Here is an 18,307-nt window from a genome sequence, read left to right as displayed (position 1 = left end):
AGATCAGTAGAGATGGCTCAAACCTCCGATTTTAGGTTTGCGAACCTCGAACGCGAACTTCCACAAAAGTTCGGGTTTGCGTGAACTTCACGAACCGCAAAATTACAAACATGTATGCTGGCCACAAAAATTATGGAAAAGATGTTTCAAAGGGTCTAACACCTGGAGGGGGCATGGCGGAGTGGGATACATGTCAAAAGTCCCGGGGAAAAATCTGGATTTTACGCACAGCGGGGTTTAAGGGCAGAAATCCCATTTTATTGCTAAATTGGAGGCCTAAAGTGCTTTAAAACATCATGCATGTGTGCACATCAATCAGGTAGTGTAATTAGTGTACTGCTTCACACTGACACACCAAACTAACTGTGTAATGCACCGCAAACAGCTGTTTGTGTAGTGATGGCCGTGATGGACTGGTGCGCACCATGCGAGATTGCTCTTCCTCAGTGATGTCAGGTAAAGTCTGACTGCCTTATCAATTTTCGATGGTTCTTTCTCTACCATTGTTAAAGCTTACATCTATCACAGAGAGGATCTGATTATAGGTGATCTGCAGTATCACCAAAAATACAGATATATACCTGATTATTGATGATCTGCAGTGTCACCGATAATCAGATATATTACTAACCTCTGGACACCTGAGAGATATGAGTGTTTGGTGCAACAGTAATACTTTGAGAACAATACCAGGAGGACAGGTACAAGGCAGTAAGGAATACTGCTAGAGTTAGAGTTAGTACCTATCAGAGTTAGTACCTATCAGCAGCCTGACACTCTCCCGCAGGGAGGAGTCAGACTGGGAGAGGGAAGGACCAGAGCGTGAGTGACACCAATAGTGACACCAATAGAAGGATGTCACTGACTGATTTGTGAACTATCTCTTAACTGGGGAGATAGCTCTCAAGGTCGGACAAGCCAGGTCGGCAACACACGGACATACAAAGTACAAAGACAGGGGGCTGATTTGGTAATCCTAAGGCAAGCAGGGTTTGGCAACAGAGTATCAGATATAGCGAAGTACCAAATCAGTGAACAGAAGAGTGGTCAGGAAAGCAGAAAGTCATAACAGATAATAAACAATGCCTAGTCTTGGGTGTGAGCTCCGTGATCATCAACACCCTGGAACTAGTCTGAAGTATAACAGAATGGTAACACAAGTCCCTAATCTTGGGTGTGAGGTCCTTGATCATCAACACCCTGGAACTAGTCTGAGGTATAACAGAATGATAACACAAGTCCCTAATCTTGGGTGTGAGGTCCTTGATCATCCACACCCTGGAACTAGTCTGAGGTATAACAGAATGATAACACAGATTTCTAATCTTGGGTGTGAGGTCCTTGATCATCAACACCCTGGAACTAGTCTGAGGTATAACAGAATGATAACACAGATTTCTAATCTTGGGTGTGAGGTCCTTGATCATCAACACCCTGGAACTAGTCTGAGGTATAACAGAATGATAACACAGATTCTGACAATAAGGTCTGAGTGCTTCCACGTAGTGATCGCAACGGCAGACAACCAGTGAATGACCAGCACCCAGTATATATATTTTCCAGCGCTCTCCAGCGCCTCCCCTAAGTGCTGGACCAATGGGAACTGGTACAATCGTCATCTGACTCCCTTCTGGCTGTCATAAAAGTTCTGCCTCTCAACGCGCGCACGTCCTTCTGAACCTGTGTGGACTATCAGTCCCAGCCACACCAGACATGTCTTGCGTACCACCCGCCACGCTGGACGCGGAGCCCGCCGCACCGCTATCAAGGCATGCGGCGGTTTCTCCGCGTTCAGCCATACTGGCAGATGTAGGCCTACGCGTGCAAACCGCCGCGTTGGACGCGGAATCAGCCGCCTTGCGCTGAGTGCACGCGGCGGCTTTTCCGCGTTTTCTCACACTCACACATCTAAGGAAGGACCCAAATGTGCCGTATAAGTAATGTACCTGCCCTGACCGTGCTTAGCAGACTAGGCATCCGTGGTCAGATGGACCCTTGACCCAACGCTGTGTGCCTGAGATGACACCACTTGCCATTCAACATCATGGTACAGTTTGGGTATCGCCTTTTTTGAGAAATAATTGCGACCTGGTATCTTCCACTGCGATGTCTCAATCGCCACAAATTTTCAAAAGGCCTCAGAGTCCACCAGCTGGTATGGTAACAGCTGGCGAGCTAACAGTTCTGCCAAGCCAGCTGTCAGACGCCGGGCAAGGGGGTGACTGGCAGACATTGGCTTCTTCCACTCAAAGATTTCCTTAATGGACACCTGGCTGCTGCTGTGAGCAGAGGAGCAGGAACTGCTCAAGGTGAGAGGCGGAGTGCGGGAGGGTGGCTGTGAAGGTGCAAAGGAGAAAGCGGCTGAAGATAATGCACCTGAAGGAGGAAAAGGAGAAGGAGGGTGGCTTTGCTTTTGTGTGCTGCTTTTCCTCAGATGGTCTTCCCATTGCAGTTTGTGCTTTTTCTCCATGTGCCTTCGTAAGGCAGTTGTCCCTAAGCAGATGTTGGCCTTTCCATGGCTCAATTTTTGGTGGCAGAGAGAACAGATGGCATTGCTCTCATCTGAGGCCGACACACACAAAAATTTCCACACCGATGAGCCCTGGGGTGATGGCACTATGGTGGCATCAGCAGCTGACATTGAAGGGCATGGTGGCTGGCTGTCCATAGGTGGCGATACATGGCACCGGACACTGCCACCAGCTGTTTCTGACAACAAGCTCCCCCTGCTTCTTTCAGAAACTTGTCTCCTCCTACTCCTATCTGACTCCCACTTTGAACTGTCCTCTTGGTCATCCTGTCTATTAGGATCCCACGTGGCATCCATGGCACTATCATCATCATCATCATAATCATCCTCTCCAGCTTCACTTGTATCAGACACCTCATAAACTGCACCAACAGCAGGTACTTCATCATCCTCCTCACACCTTACGTCCATAATGTCGCCTAACTCAGACATATAAGGTGGTGTAACTTGCTTAGCGCCTTCATCTTGTTGTAACAATAACAGCTGTGAATCAGTTAATTCCCCACCAAATAACTCCTGCAAAGTGTGAAATGTAGTGGATGTGGTGCTTGTAGTAGCGTTGGTGGCTGCAGAAGATGAGGTGTTCTGTGTTAAATAGTCAACCATGTCCTGACAATCTTGGGAGTTGATGGCACGTACCTTCTTCTGAGCACTGTACTTTGGTCCAGGGCCGCATGAAATCACATCAGCATGACCTTGAACAGACCTGCCGGGTGGCCTGCCTCTGGGTCTGCCTCTGACTTTTTTGTCCATATCGGGGGGATGAAGTGAAAGGTATGCACCGACTTGACTAATACAATGTGCAGTCACACAGGTGCAGTAAAAGGTGTGCAGTGACTGGTATTACTATACAATGTGCAGCTGTCACACAGGTGCAGTTAACAGGTATGCACGGACTGGTATTACAAAGGTGCAGCTGTCACACCCATACAGGTGCAGTGAACAGTTATGCAGTGACTGGTATATAATATAACACTGAGAGCGGTCACGTAGGTGCACTAAACAGGTATGCAATGACTGGTATTACAATACAATGTGCAGCTGTCACACAGGTGCAGTTAACGGGTATGCACGGACTGGTATATAAAACAGCGTGTGGTCACACAGGTGCAGTGAACAGGTATGCAGTGACTGGTATATAATATAACACTGAGTGCGGTCACGTAAGTGCACTGAACAGGCATGCAGTGACTGGTATCAATACAATGTGCAGCTGTCACAAACACAGGTACCGTGAACAGGTATGCAGTGACTGGTATATAATATAACACTGAGTGCGGTTACGTAGGTGCACTGAACAAGTATGCACTGACTGGTATCAATACAATGTGCAGCTGTCACACACACAGGTACTGTGAACAGGTATGCAGTGACTAGTATTACAAATGTGCAGCTGTCACACACACATGTTCAGTGAACAGATATGCAGTGACTAGTATTGCAAATGTGCAGCTGTCACACACACAGGTACCGTGAACAGGTATGCAGTGACTAGTATTACAAATGTGCAGCTGTCACACACACACACACACAGGTACCGTGAACAGGTATGCAGTGACTAGTATTACAAATGTGCAGCTGTCACACACACAGGTACTGTGGACAGGTATGCAGTGACTGGTATATAATATAACACTATGTGCTGTCACGCAGGTGCACTGAACAGGTGTGCAGTGACTGGTATCAAAACAATGTGCAGCTGCCTGTCACACACACAGGCACCCTGAACAGGCATGCAATGACTGGTATTACAAATGTGCAGCTGTCACACACGTGCAGTGAAAAGGTAGACACTGAATGTGTTGAGCCTGCCAGTGGCACAGTCGGAATTACTAAGGGCCAGCTGTGACTGACTGACAGGGCTGTATATGCAAGTGTCAGTGGGCCACCCCCCAAAAAAAAAAAAACAGATCACAAGAATAACATTAGCTTTCAAAAGAGCTGTTGTGGGGTGCTTTTTAGCAATAAGAATCAGCAAGGAGCAAGCTAACAAGCCTAACAAGAGCCTAACTAAGCTTTCCCTATGTCTACAGCAGGTTCCTCTCCCTTCTCTAATTACTGCAGCCACACCGAGTGAGGGAAATGGCCGACGCAGCTGACTTATATAAGGGGGGGCCCAGGAGGGAGTGTAGCCTGATTGGCTGCCCTGTGTCTGGTGACTGTGATGTAGAGGGTCAAAGTTGAGCCTAACGATGTAGTATAGGGGGCGGGTCAAACTCGCATATAGTTTGCAGTTCACTGCGAACGCGAACCACCGATGTTCGCACGAATATGTTCGCATGCGAACCGTTCGGGCCATCGCTAAAATCAGCAGGATAGCCAGGCAACTGGTGTTTTGTAAAAGGAAATAAATATGGCAGCCTCCATAGCCCTTTAGCTTCAGTTGTCCTTTAACCTTCCTGGCACTTTGCTAGCTGCGTGTGCATTCCGATCGCCGCCACTCTGCACAAAATCACCGCAGATCGCCGCGCCGTGCCGCGCCCCCCCCCCCCCCCCCCAGACCCCGTGCTCTGCCTGGTCAATCAGAGCCAGGCAGCGCTGAGTGGTGGATCGGGACTCCCTTAGACGTCACGACGTCCATGACGTCGGTGACATCATCCCGCCCCATTGCCATGGCGACAGGGATGCCCTTCAGGAAATCCCGTTCTTAGAACAAGATTTCAGTAATAAAATCTATTTTCTAAATTCTAATAATAAATAGCAGCCTTTTTTCAGCTGCATGATGACAAATATAAAATATTTTACATTTATTGGAGGAACCCCTCCCTTCCTTTCATATTGCCGGGACAGAATTCGGCAAATTGGCGGAGTAGATGGTGTCCAGCAACGGAGGAATTGCTAATGGCTGCCACCTGTATAACCTTAGTTATGAAAAGAGAAGGGTGAAAAGCATGCACTGAAATGCTCATAGGCTTGAAGGGCTGTTTATTTATCTCTGTATGTGTCAGAGTGGTGCAACTAAATATTTTGAATTAAAAAAATGTTTGGTTTGGGGGGGCGGAGTCAGCCATGGTCGTGTAAGGACGCTGTTGTGCGGAGCTCCCCGCTCATAATCACCAAATAGCAAGGATAAGCCTATTCCAGATCGATTTTGACACCACAAAGGGATGGCCAGAGAGCCTCGGAGAAGCCAGAGGGAGTCTAAACGCCAGACCGGGGTGACATACAAAATTAGCACCAAGAACAAATCCGTTCAAACTTACCAGCGGGTTCCTCCCAAGATGGCCGACAGCACGCCGCCAAAAGACAGGCCTAACAAAGATGCAGAGGCAGCTGAAATGATCTCTAAGTCTCTAAAAGAGATCTGGGACTACCTCCACAGCCTACCTACCAAAGAGGACCTCTCCGACCTTGCTGACAAAATTACCTCGTCTACGCGAGAGGAGATACGAGGCATACAGGAGGACCTGAATGTCCACGAGGAGCGACTCACGGCCCTAGAGCGTGAGATATCTACGCTACAGTCGGAGGTTGGCAAACTCAAAGAAGCACAAACTCAGCAAAAAACCCTTAATGGCCTGTTGAGATCGGGGATGGAAGATCTCCAGAATCGGAGCCGCCGCAACAATATCAGGGTGAGGGGGCTCCCTGAGTCTGTCACTACGCAGCAACTTGAGCAAGCATTAGCGTCCATCTTTAATGGGCTACTTGAAAAGCCGGCAGAGACACCACTAAAGTTGGACCGTGCCCACAGGGCCCTTAAGCCTAAGCCTGCATCAGATGAGCCCCCCCGCGATGTTATATGTCGGATCCACTTCTTTGCAACGAAAGACGCCATCATGAAGGCGGCACGACAGAGAGACACTATTGAATATGATGGAACCCCCGTGATGCTATTCCAGGATTTGGCTCCCAGCACACTTATGCAACGCCGAGCTCTACAGCCTGTTGTTAAATTGCTCCGAGAAAAAGAAGTTACTTACCATTGGGGTTTTCCGTTCCAACTGATGACTTCAAGAGATGATAAGTCGTACATAGTGAAGACACCGGCGGATTTACCGGAGCTGTTTCGCATCTATGGCCTACCCACAGTTGAAGCCCCGGATTGGCAGCCAGACTCTATCCCAACTGGCTTGGCCCAACGCTCTAGATCAAGAAGACAACAACGTGACCAGCATTAAAGTCCTGTGAATGCAACATATAGGTCGCAGACTTCCAGCCAGATAAGTACTTTCTATGTTCCTGACTACTGTGTTCCGCTAATAACATGATCTAGCTGCGTTGCACTTGCGCCATAAGTGCGCCATATCTATCGATATCTGGATCGCCATGTTTGTCTGCTACTTTCCGAGAAAAGTGACCGAGACGGTTTCCGATGTGTCCAGCTCCAGGTTGCTGAGGGTATACCTGATAGAGACTATGTGTGTGAGGCAGTTATTGATAATTTCCATGACTTCTTTATGATCCATCGATATCTCTACTGGGGCAAGGAGCTATGGCTTCCTTATAATTTACTTGTTGTGTTTGTATATATGCTTGCGGAGCATGCCTGGCCCATAAGATTATTAATCTGTAAATAATTCAAGGGGTTCAATGTTTACTTTAGAGAGGGGTGGGGGGGAACAGCTTGTGGAGATTTAACGTGCGCCTAAATCTAGCGTTTTTTCACATGTATATCACGACTTATATGACAGATATACCACCCTGGTGATTTGACATACTAGGGGAACCATGAGGTTGGGCCACGCATGCTACGCAATGTTATTGATGCATCCTGTGGATGCTAGGTTGATGCCCTCTATGAGGGCGTATGCATACCCGCCTCTATACATTTAATCCTGAGAGTAAATAGTGGATTATATCCTGTCACACCGCCTACATCAGGGAGATGAGTGTTGAACCTATATAATCCTTTACCCCTGGGAGGTTTCTGAGAAACACAAAACTACTCCCCTGGAGATATCCATATATGCTCGCTACTAAATACAAATATATCTAGCCAGGCATTAGAGAAATATATGTGAAAACTCAGATCATAAATTAATGCAACTAATGCATCCTGTGGTTGCTGTGCTTGTGCCCTCTGAGAGGGTCTATATGTGTACTGTTGATTACTAGCCTCTCCAGGTATATGAAGACACTGACCAATCTGATTCGTCACGCAATGCCCCCGAGTATAATGAGCGTATCAGCTAAATGTGCATAAGCTTCTTGCCCTGCTAGACTGTCAAACGAAGACATACCCTCTATCTAAGTGCTCTTTCAGGTGGTCTTTATTTACCTCGAAAGCCAAACTTATGAGACCAACACTGAGGACACCTCATTAGGACATAATACCCCTTTACGTGAATATCTTAGCTTGAAAAGAGACCTCGCTTCTCTGGAAAGTAGACCAAAACTCTTACGCATGCACAGAATAATGCACGCAGCAGGATCCATAGACTTACACAATATATAGTAGAAAGCATAATGTGAGATACTTACTGGCTGAACTCACCTACCATTCTCTGATGTACGCTGAAATACGTCAATAGTTAATATGTCACTTGTTATATTCCCTATACTCCTTGAGCAATGGAATAGGATGTCCTGTCGTACTCTTTACTGAGTGGGGGGACCCTCCGCGCCCTGTGCGATGATGGTTCCTCTACTCCCACATAGGAAAGTCGTACAGACTATTTACCACCCTATGGTAATGAATCAGTATAGTTATAATAATAGCCCATTTATGGGCCACCCTACAATGTTGAGTTATAGTTTTTTAGTCCGGGATGAGTTGTCAGCACAGACCTTTGTTCAGACAGATCAATGGCCAGTTTAAAGATTATCTCTATCAACGCCAGGGGGCTCAACACACCTGAAAAAAGGTCCACGCTATTACGTGATGTACATACTAAACGAGCAACCGTTGTCCTAATACAGGAAACACACTTTAGGGGCCCTAACCCACCAAAATTAAAAGACAAAAGATATCAGTCGATCTATATGAGCAATTCCCCTGACTCCAAAACTAAAGGTACGGCGATTCTGCTACACAAGGACCTACCAATTAGTGAGGTGGAGACAACAAAAGATGACCAGGGCAGATTTATAATCATGAAGTGCAGAATTGGAGACCACAAATACACTTTTAGCTCAATATATACACCCAATATTGATCAAGTGGCCTTTTTGCTGCGCTTTCTGAAAGCCCTAGACTCCTTTGCAGAGGGGAGTGTTATTATCGGAGGGGATCTTAATATCCCTTTAAATCCCATCCAAGATACTTCACATGGCAGATCCTCCATCTCATACAATAAGCTAAACAGACTAAAAAGAGCTCTCCACGACCGTCAACTAGTTGATGTCTGGAGAATTCTTCACCCAACCACAAGAGACTTCACATATTACTCTACAGTACATGGCATATACACTAGAATAGATTACTTACTGATATCCCACGACTTGCTATCTGACTCCCCCCTTGCAGATATTGGAGTTATGACATACTCAGACCACGCACCTATCTCCCTGACTCTTCATGATACAGCTCGCAAAAATAGACCCATGAACTGGAAGTTTAATATTTCCCTACTTGAAAAAGAAGACACGGTCTCAAACATTAGAACCGAAATAGAAAGATACTTTACCACCAACTCTACCGAGGGCATGTCCCCTACAATTGTCTGGGAAGCACACAAGTGCGTACTAAGAGGCCATTTAATTCAGCTAGGATCTCGACTTAAAAGGGAAAGGGAACAAGCACTAAAAGATCTGACCCTAGAGGTACATACACTAGAAACCAGACACAAGCAGTCACTAAATGGATCAGATCTGGATAGGCTCACTGCGGCAAGAGAATCCATTAAAAAAATTTTACAATCCAAAGCTCGCCTGGCCATCTATAGATGCCAGAATCTGTTCTACCTACATGGAAATAAGTCTGGACGCCTCTTGGCTAGAGCTCTAAGACAACAACAACAAAGAAATTACATATCACAAATTATAGACTCTTCCTCTAAAAAACATATCCGCAGTGAGTCTATTGCAGATTCATTTCAACATTTCTACTCAGCCCTCTACAATCTTAAAAAGGACAATCCCTCAGATACGCACTCCCTGCGAGAGAAGATAAAGACCTACCTAACTGACTCTAAGATGCTTAAACTGCCCACAGAAGCGATGGAATCTATGGAGGAAGACTTCTCTGAAACAGAAATCCTCCTAGCTATAAAACAAATTAAACCAGGAAAGGCCCCAGGGCCTGACGGCCTACCAATCGAATACTATAAAAAATTTAAACAGATCCTTCTACCACATCTGAATAAAGCATTTAATGCCATAGCCAACATAAATGAGCCAACCTTGTTCCCCCCTCAGACCTTGGAGTCTCATATTTCAGTGATCCACAAAGCTGGAAAAGACCCAAATGCATGCCAGAGCTATAGGCCCATCTCCCTACTCAATTTAGATCTAAAAATTTTTGCCAAAGTACTCGCCAATAGATTAGCCCCCTTCATTGGCAACATCGTAGATTGGGACCAGGTGGGATTTATTCCTGAACGGGAGGCTAGGGACAATACCACACGCACTTTGGACCTCGTCCAGTTTGCCCGGTCTGGAGTCATACCTTGTATGCTATTATCTACAGACGCCGAGAAGGCCTTCGACCGGGTGGACTGGACCTGGATTATGGAGGTTCTATCGTATGTGGGAATGGGCCCCAAAATGATGATGAGCATTGGAGCCCTTTACTCTCACCCCTCGGCACGTGTTCGAGTTAATGGAATCCTTTCCTCACCACTATATATAACAAATGGCACACGCCAGGGATGCCCACTGTCCCCCCTCATTTTTGCCCTGTCATTGGAGCCTTTCCTATGCAGTGTTCGAAATCATCAGGATATCACAGGCATCCCCTTAACTAGCAGATCCCAAAAAGTTGCGGCATACGCCGACGATTTATTATTTTTTATTACAAATCCCATAATAACCCTACCAAATCTACTAACAGAGTTCCAAAAATATGGAGATCTTAGCCTTTTCAAGATAAATTTTGACAAAAGTGAGGCACTCAACATTAATTTACCCTATGCCATGCAGACCCACCTAGCTACACAGTTTCCCTTTAAATGGGGCACCACCCACATATCCTACCTAGGCACAAAAATCACGCCAGACATAGGAGATACCTTTCAGATGAATTTTCCTCCACTATATGAGACTTTAAAAGCAGACTTGGCAAAGTGGGATCACCCTCATTTTTCCTGGATGGGGAGAATTGCAATTTTAAAAATGAACCTGATGCCGAGACTTCTGTACTTATTCCAAGCTCTACCAATCTATATACCCATTTCATTTTTTCAAAAAGCTCAATCTTTATTTGGCAGATTCATCTGGAAGGGAAAACCTCCTCGACTCAAAAGGCAAATCATTCACAGACCAAAGTGCCTTGGAGGCCTAGCCGCCCCTGACATTCAGAAATACTACTATGCAGCCATATTGACAAGCATAGTCGACTGGCACAGACATTCCCAACTAAAGCAATGGGTTGGGGTCGAGCAAGCTACCTCAGCGTTCCCACTGGTAAATTTGCCCTGGTCATCTGTATCTCCACGACGCTCCTGGACTAGCCTCTCGACAATACATAACACCCTTAGGGTATTTGTTCTGACTAGATCCAGAGAAGATATCTCACCATGGCCTCCTCCACATGTCCCAATATGGGGTAACCCTGAATTCGAATTGGGATGTCACAATCACTATTTACGCGAATGGAGAGTAGCCGGGATTAACACTGCAGACAAACTATGGAGTCGGGGGAGTTGGCTCACGTTAACCGAATTGAAAAATAAGTTTGAAAACCAGAAGCTGGACTGGTTGGGCATGGCTCAGATACGCTCATTCCTCAAAGTATTAAACATACGTCCCAATCTCAGTAGAGTGCAATCTAAGTTCGAACTACTCTGTCATGCTCAGGGACCATCCCAGAAAACTCTATCGATAATATACTCACTTTTGGTTAGCCAACCCCTGAACTCACTTCCCTACATTACCAAATGGGAGGGAGACCTTCAGTGCTCATTCTCTGAGGCACAAAGAGTTAAAATGTGCACTTTCGCCCACAAGACCTCCATTAATACAAAAACTCAGGAAATAAATTATAAGATACTCTCACAATGGTATTATACTCCACAAAAATTGCACCTCATCTTTCCTAGTACCAGCCCATTGTGCTGGAGAGGGTGTAATGCTGAGGGATCTCTAATACATATCTTGTGGGAATGTAACCATATCATACCCTTCTGGAAGAAGGTAGACTCACTTATCAGGGAAATGACAGCAAGGGAGGTCTCCTTCACCCCACAATTTTTCCTGCTTCATCTTAACGACTGGAGTATCAAGGCCTACAAACAGTCTGTAGTGAGACATATACTTAACGCAGCAAAAACACTCATAGTTCGGAAATGGAAGACGAGCATTATACCTACCCTAAAAGAGTTAGATATGGAAGTGAACTACATAAGCAATATGGAAAGTACAGTAATGACATTACGAAATCGATCTGAACTATACTCCAAAACCTGGAGAATGTGGTCCTTTTACAGAGAATCAGAGGAATTCCGTAACCTCCTATTGTCGTAGGGCCAGTGCTTGTCTCCCTCGCTTTCGGGCCCCACCCCGCTATCCTCACCCCCCCTCTGGTGTTATTTTACAAGCTACATTGGTTGTTTGGCCTAGGATGTGCTGGCTCCTCTTCACCCGGACTTAGTTAGCTGAGTTATATTCACCTGTTACCCCTTCTCTCCCTTTCCCCTCACCTCTCTTCCCTTTCCTCATCCACACTTCCACCTAGTTGTACCCTCTAACCCTCCCCTTCCCTATTTTACCTTTTCCGTCCCTACTGTCGTATTAAGATGATGGAGATGTACTGGCATAAGAGTGGAAAATGAGATCTCACCTGTCCCAGGTAGAAAACACACTCTTCAACTTCGAAATTACTGCGGCTAACTATTCTGTCAATGCACGGCCGTTTAAAATAATGGCCTCATAAGCTATCAATGCTATAGATGTGAAAGATTTGTACTACCTGTGTATACCTTACCCAGCATGTTATATTGGATGTACTCACTCTATGTCAAAATGCTCCTTTTTAACTATCTCCTGTATCTGTATGACAGTACATGCCTTACTCTTGTTCTGTTTGTAACTTACAAAATTCTACAAATAAAAGTATTTGAAAAAAAAAAAAATGTTTGGTTTGGATCCGCTTTAAGTCTCTTAACAAATAATGTAGCTCTAATCTAAAAACATTAATTGGGAAAATTATTGATTGATCATCTGATTAGATACTAGGAAAAATCTTGAGTGCAGAAAGTACATTTCCACCTGAATGTTTTTTGGTTTTTTTTATAGCCACGTTTTTTGGTTTTTTTTTATAGCCACAGATGTATTGTCCTTACACTAAAACTCTGAACATTCTCATGAATAAAAAAGTCAGCTGTTCATTTTTATCAGGATAGTAAAGAAGTTCATGTTGGCACTTATACAGAGTGACTTAGCTCACCCTTCTGAAAACATTCCCTGAACTTATTGAAAGGAATTGCTTCAGACAACAAAAAACTGTAAAAGTGCTATTCTTTACACTTTCAGCAAATTAGCCATAACAAAGACAGCTCTTGTTCTCCCTCGCACTGTGTAGAATACTCCATGGAGACGTGTGGCCGAATGATAATAATAACAGTGTTTCACAACATGGAAGATTGCATTTTCAAAAATCAACTCGTATGAATTGTGCTTCTCTACAAAGGTACAGCAAATAAAATGTTCTGGGACAAAATTCTTTTTTTAGCAGATACCTGAAGTTGAAAAGTGGAAAACAAGAAAAGAAAAATGTCAAGTTGAACTACGGAAAATATCCACATAGTGGTAATGAAGAAAGACTGAAGGCCTTGTGATGATTGCATCATGCATATAACAAATAGATGAACAAAACCTTATTAAAGTGGATCCGAGATTAACTTTTAATCATTGAATAATTGTGTTCCTTTCCTATTGTTTATAGGGCATTCCTCAAGCCAAATACTTTTTTGTTTTTGCTTTAATACTTTAATTCCCTATAAACTAAACAACAGTGGTGCTCAGCAGAGCTCGAATATTCGAGTAGCTCGAATATTCGAGCTCTTTTCCAGCTATTCGAGCTCGGTATTCGAGCTCCGAATAGCTGTAGCTATTCGAATGGGCTATTCGAGTACACTCGAATAGCCCATTCACTATTCGACATATTCGAGCAAACGGCGCTATTCGAGCTCGGTACCGAGCTCGAATAGCGTCATAGCCCAGATTGATGTCCTTAGAGCCAATCAGAGGGCTCCCAGGCCCTCTGACAGCAGCCAATCACAGAGGGGGACCCTGGCCAGCCCCTACCCTATAAATAGCGGCCGCCATGTTAGGTTTCTCCGTGCTTGCCTGAGACTTGTACAGAGAGAGAGTTGCTCCTTTGTGCTTTGGCTTAGCAAGAGCTCTATTGTGGTCATTTACCTAGCGTTTTTGCTCACATACACCTCCTATACACACCTATATTGTTGTTAGTTAGTTAGACATTGTATTTTAGTTAGTAGCTTTTGTGTTACATAGAGACAGGCCAGTTGCTGCAGGCTTACAGCTTTAGGCCTCAGGGCCTTGCCTGTGTGGGCAGCTGTCCTCCTGTCCTCTGTTTATTTCTCTCTATTCTATACCAGTATTTCTGCTGTCCTTTACTACTGATTGTATTAGTATTGTAGTTATATACTGTAACTGTACTAGGACACTCACTGTCACTGTTCATAGGCTACTAGCTGCTCCTGCGTGTGTGCACTCACTTTCTGTGTACACACTACACACTCTATTTCCTTCTGATAACTGATTGATTATTGTAATTGATTATTGTAATTAGTTAGTTGTACTTACTGTTACTACTTACTGTACTAGGAGTCTAGGACACTCAGTCACTGTTCATAGGCTACTAGCTCCTGCGTGTGTGCACTCACTGTCTGTGTACACACACTACACACACTCTATTTCCTTCTGATAACTGATTGCTTATTGTAATTAGTTAGTTGTACTTACTGTTACTACTTACTCTTACTGTACTAGGAGTCTAGGACACTCAGTCACTGTTCATAGTCTACTAGCTCCTGCGTGTGTGCACTCACTGTCTGTGTACACACACTACACACACTCTATTTCCTTCTGATAACTGATTCATTATTGTAATTAGTTAGTTGTTTGTACTTACTGTTACTACTTACTCTTACTGTACTAGGAGTCTAGGACACTCAGTCACTGTTCATAGGCTACTAGCTCCTGCGTGTGTGCACTCACTGTCTGTGTACACACTACACACACTCTATTTCCTTCTGATAACTGATTGATTATTGTAATTAGTTAGTTGTACTTACTGTTACTACTTACTGTACTAGGAGTCTAGGACACTCAGTCACTGTTCATAGTCTACTAGCTCCTGCGTGTGTGCACTCACTGTCTGTGTACACACACTACACACACTCTATTTCCTTCTGATAACTGATTCATTATTGTAATTAGTTAGTTGTTTGTACTTACTGTTACTACTTACTCTTACTGTACTAGGAGTCTAGGACACTCAGTCACTGTTCATAGGCTACTAGCTCCTGCGTGTGTGCACTCACTGTCTGTGTACACACTACACACACTCTATTTCCTTCTGATAACTGATTGATTATTGTAATTAGTTAGTTGTACTTACTGTTACTACTTACTGTACTAGGAGTCTAGGACACTCAGTCACTGTTCATAGGCTACTAGCTCCTGCGTGTGTGCACTCACTGTCTGTGTACACACACTACACACACTCTATTTCCTTCTGATAACTGATTCATTATTGTAATTAGTTAGTTGTACTTACTGACTGTTACTACTTACTTACTTACTGTACTAGGGACACTCACTCAGTCACTGTTCATAGGCTAGCTCCTGCGCGTGTTTGCGCGTGCGTGCACTCACTGTCTGTAGTGTACACACACTAAATTTACTTGTGATTACTACTGATTATTGTAACTGCTAGTTGTACTTCCTGACTGTTACTACTTACTTACTGTACTAGGGACACTCACTCAGTCACCTCACCCACCAACCCACTCCATTAAAGTACCCCACTTTTCACCCGCCCTTTTAAAAAACTTTTGTCTATACGCCCAAAACATCGAAGATGTCTGGAAGTGGCAGCCAGCGCGGTTTGGGCAAGGGGAAGGGCAGCAAGGGAATCAGGAGGAGAGGGAGCAGCATTGTGGCAGGCCGCGGCCGCGCCACCATGCACAGTTCCGCAGCAGCAGCGTCAGTGGCTAACATTCCTCCCATAGCCACTGGCCATGGACGCCTTGGGCGCCGCCCAGCAGGAGCATCTGCAACTCACGCTGCAGAGACACAGCAGCAGCAGAGTGTAGCACCTGCTCCGATTTTCCTCCAGCCGGGTCGGAAACGTCCCATTGAGGAAAAGCATGCAGACACTGTGGTGCAACTCATGACGGAGGATGAGCAGCCCGCAATCAGCTCTGCATCCGAGGCCTCCACCCTCACCACCACCACCACCACCCCTGTTCGCAGCAGCCGCCCAGCAGGGTCTGGGGAGGAGGCCAGTTCACCGTCACTCGCCGACCTGTCATTCAGCAGTCTTTTGACCCCAGGCATCATGAGTAAATTATCTGCTGTTGTTGGCGATCTTGAGGAGGAGATGCTGATGGGCACTTTGGGGGATGAGGGATTGGACAGCAAGACTGTGGCGACAGTCAAGCAGCCCATCCATGCATCAGGAGAGGAGTTTGGGGGGTCATCATCCCAGCAGGACATGTTTCAGGAAGGGGAGGATGATGATGACCCGGTGACAGACAGAGACTGGGTGCCACCACCTCCAGGGGATGTCGTCCTCAGCAGCTCTGAGGAGGAGGAGGAGGATGCTCTTGTGGGCCTTGCAAGGAGGCACATCATTGCAAGCATTGGCAGCAGTAGGCAGGTCCCACAGCCTGCTGGTGTCTCAGGCTCAGCAGCAGCAGCAGCAGCATCTGCCAGTACCACCACCAGCCGCACCCAAGCCCCCCAAGCCCCCCCCCAACCACCACAGGGAGACAGGCAGCAGCGCTTCCATGCCGTAGGGGGATGTTTCTGTCACCAATCTGGCGATATTTCACCATGCCCACTGTGTACAGCAAGTACGCCACTTGCAACCACTGTCAGCGGAAGTTGAGCAGAGGTGCAGACCCCTTAAAGTTCAGCACCAGCTCGCTCATCAACCACCTTGCTGCGAAACATTTCCACCAGCATGAGGAGTTCCAGAGGCTGAAGGCATCTGGTGCTGGCAGTGGCACCACACCCATCACTGCACAGCCTTCAGCAGCAGCAGCAACAGCAGCCACCCGCCCTCCTGCTCCTCCAGCAGCACCAGCAGGAGTGCGGAAACGCACTGCTCCTCCCCCCTCTGCAACTCCTGCCGCCGACACTGAGGCCTGTTCTGGCAGCCAGTCCTCAGTGGCCTCCTCCGCTGTGTCTGCTGATTCCCGTGCCAGCAAAAGGCCACGCCAGAGCCTTTTGAGCGAGTCCTTCCAGGGGGTGGTTAGGGCTCTGCCTCCCAGCAGCCGTCGCGTGCGGCAGCTGAACGGCTTGCTGGCACGGGCCATGTGCTCCCAACTCCTGCCGTACACGCTCGTGCAGGAGGGGAGCGACATTCGTGCGCTGCTTGCTTGCGCAGCCCCAGACTGGCAGCTCCCCAGCAGACACTTTTTCTCCCGCAAGGCCATTCCTGCACTGCACCGCTTTGTGATGGCCAATGTGGAGCGAGGGCTGGAGCACGCGGTTGGTGAAAGGGTCCACGTCACCATGGACTCCTGGAGCAGCCGCTTCGGGACAGGCCGCTACCTGTCCTTCACTGTCCACTGGGTCAGCTTGGTGGAAGGGGGTGAGGATGGGAGAGCAGCAGCGGGCACAGCAGCAGCAGCAACACAGTGGGTGGTGCCACCCCGCAGGGTCAGGGGAACTGCAGCAGGTTCCTCCGATCCTCTGCCATCCTCCGGCACACCTGGCCAAACCCCCCGCCTCAGCAGCAGCGTGAAGGCCCGCCACTGCCAAGCGCTGCTGCACTTGGTCAGCCTTGGGAAGACCAAGCTGACGGCAACCCATGTGTTGGCCAAACTCCAGGAGCAGGAGAGGATTTGGCTGACCCCCAGAGGCCTCAGAGTCTGAGAGGTGGTGGCCGACAATGGGGCCAATCTGGTTGCCGCAATAGACAGGGGAAACCTGACCCACATCCCCTGTCTTGCCCACGTGCTGAACCTGGTGGTGCAGAAGTTCTTGCGCACCTACCAGGGGATGGGCGAACTGCTGGAAACGGCAAGGAACGTTGTGCGTCACTTCCGGCGCTCGGCTGCAGCCTGTGCGAGCCTGGAAGACGTGCAAAAGGAGCTGGATCTGCCACGCCATCGGCTGATCCTTGACGTTCCGACTCGCTGGAACTCCACCCTGGCGATGTTGGAGCGTCTGGTTGAACAGAAGCGCGCTGTCAAACAGTACCTTGCCCTGGCCACTGTTTCCGCCGCTCAGAGAAGGGACAAGACCAGCAACATCCCGTCCATCGTCCCTGATGATGACTGGAGGCACATGCAGCAGGTGTGCTTAGTGCTGGCTCCCTTTCTGCAGGCCACTAACATGGTGAGCAAGGACCATGCTATGGTCTGCGAGTGGGTGCCCCTGGTTTGTCTGCTGAACAGGGTCCTCGATGCTTTGCTGGAACAGGGAGCGGCAGCCTTGGACCAGCAGGAGCGGCAAGCAGCTGCACAGTCCACCTCTGAG

The sequence above is a fragment of the Hyperolius riggenbachi genome, chromosome 4, assembly GCF_040937935.1.
Source record: "Hyperolius riggenbachi isolate aHypRig1 chromosome 4, aHypRig1.pri, whole genome shotgun sequence".
Taxonomy (NCBI): Eukaryota; Metazoa; Chordata; class Amphibia; order Anura; family Hyperoliidae; genus Hyperolius; species Hyperolius riggenbachi.
This window is presented reverse-complemented; position numbering follows the sequence as displayed.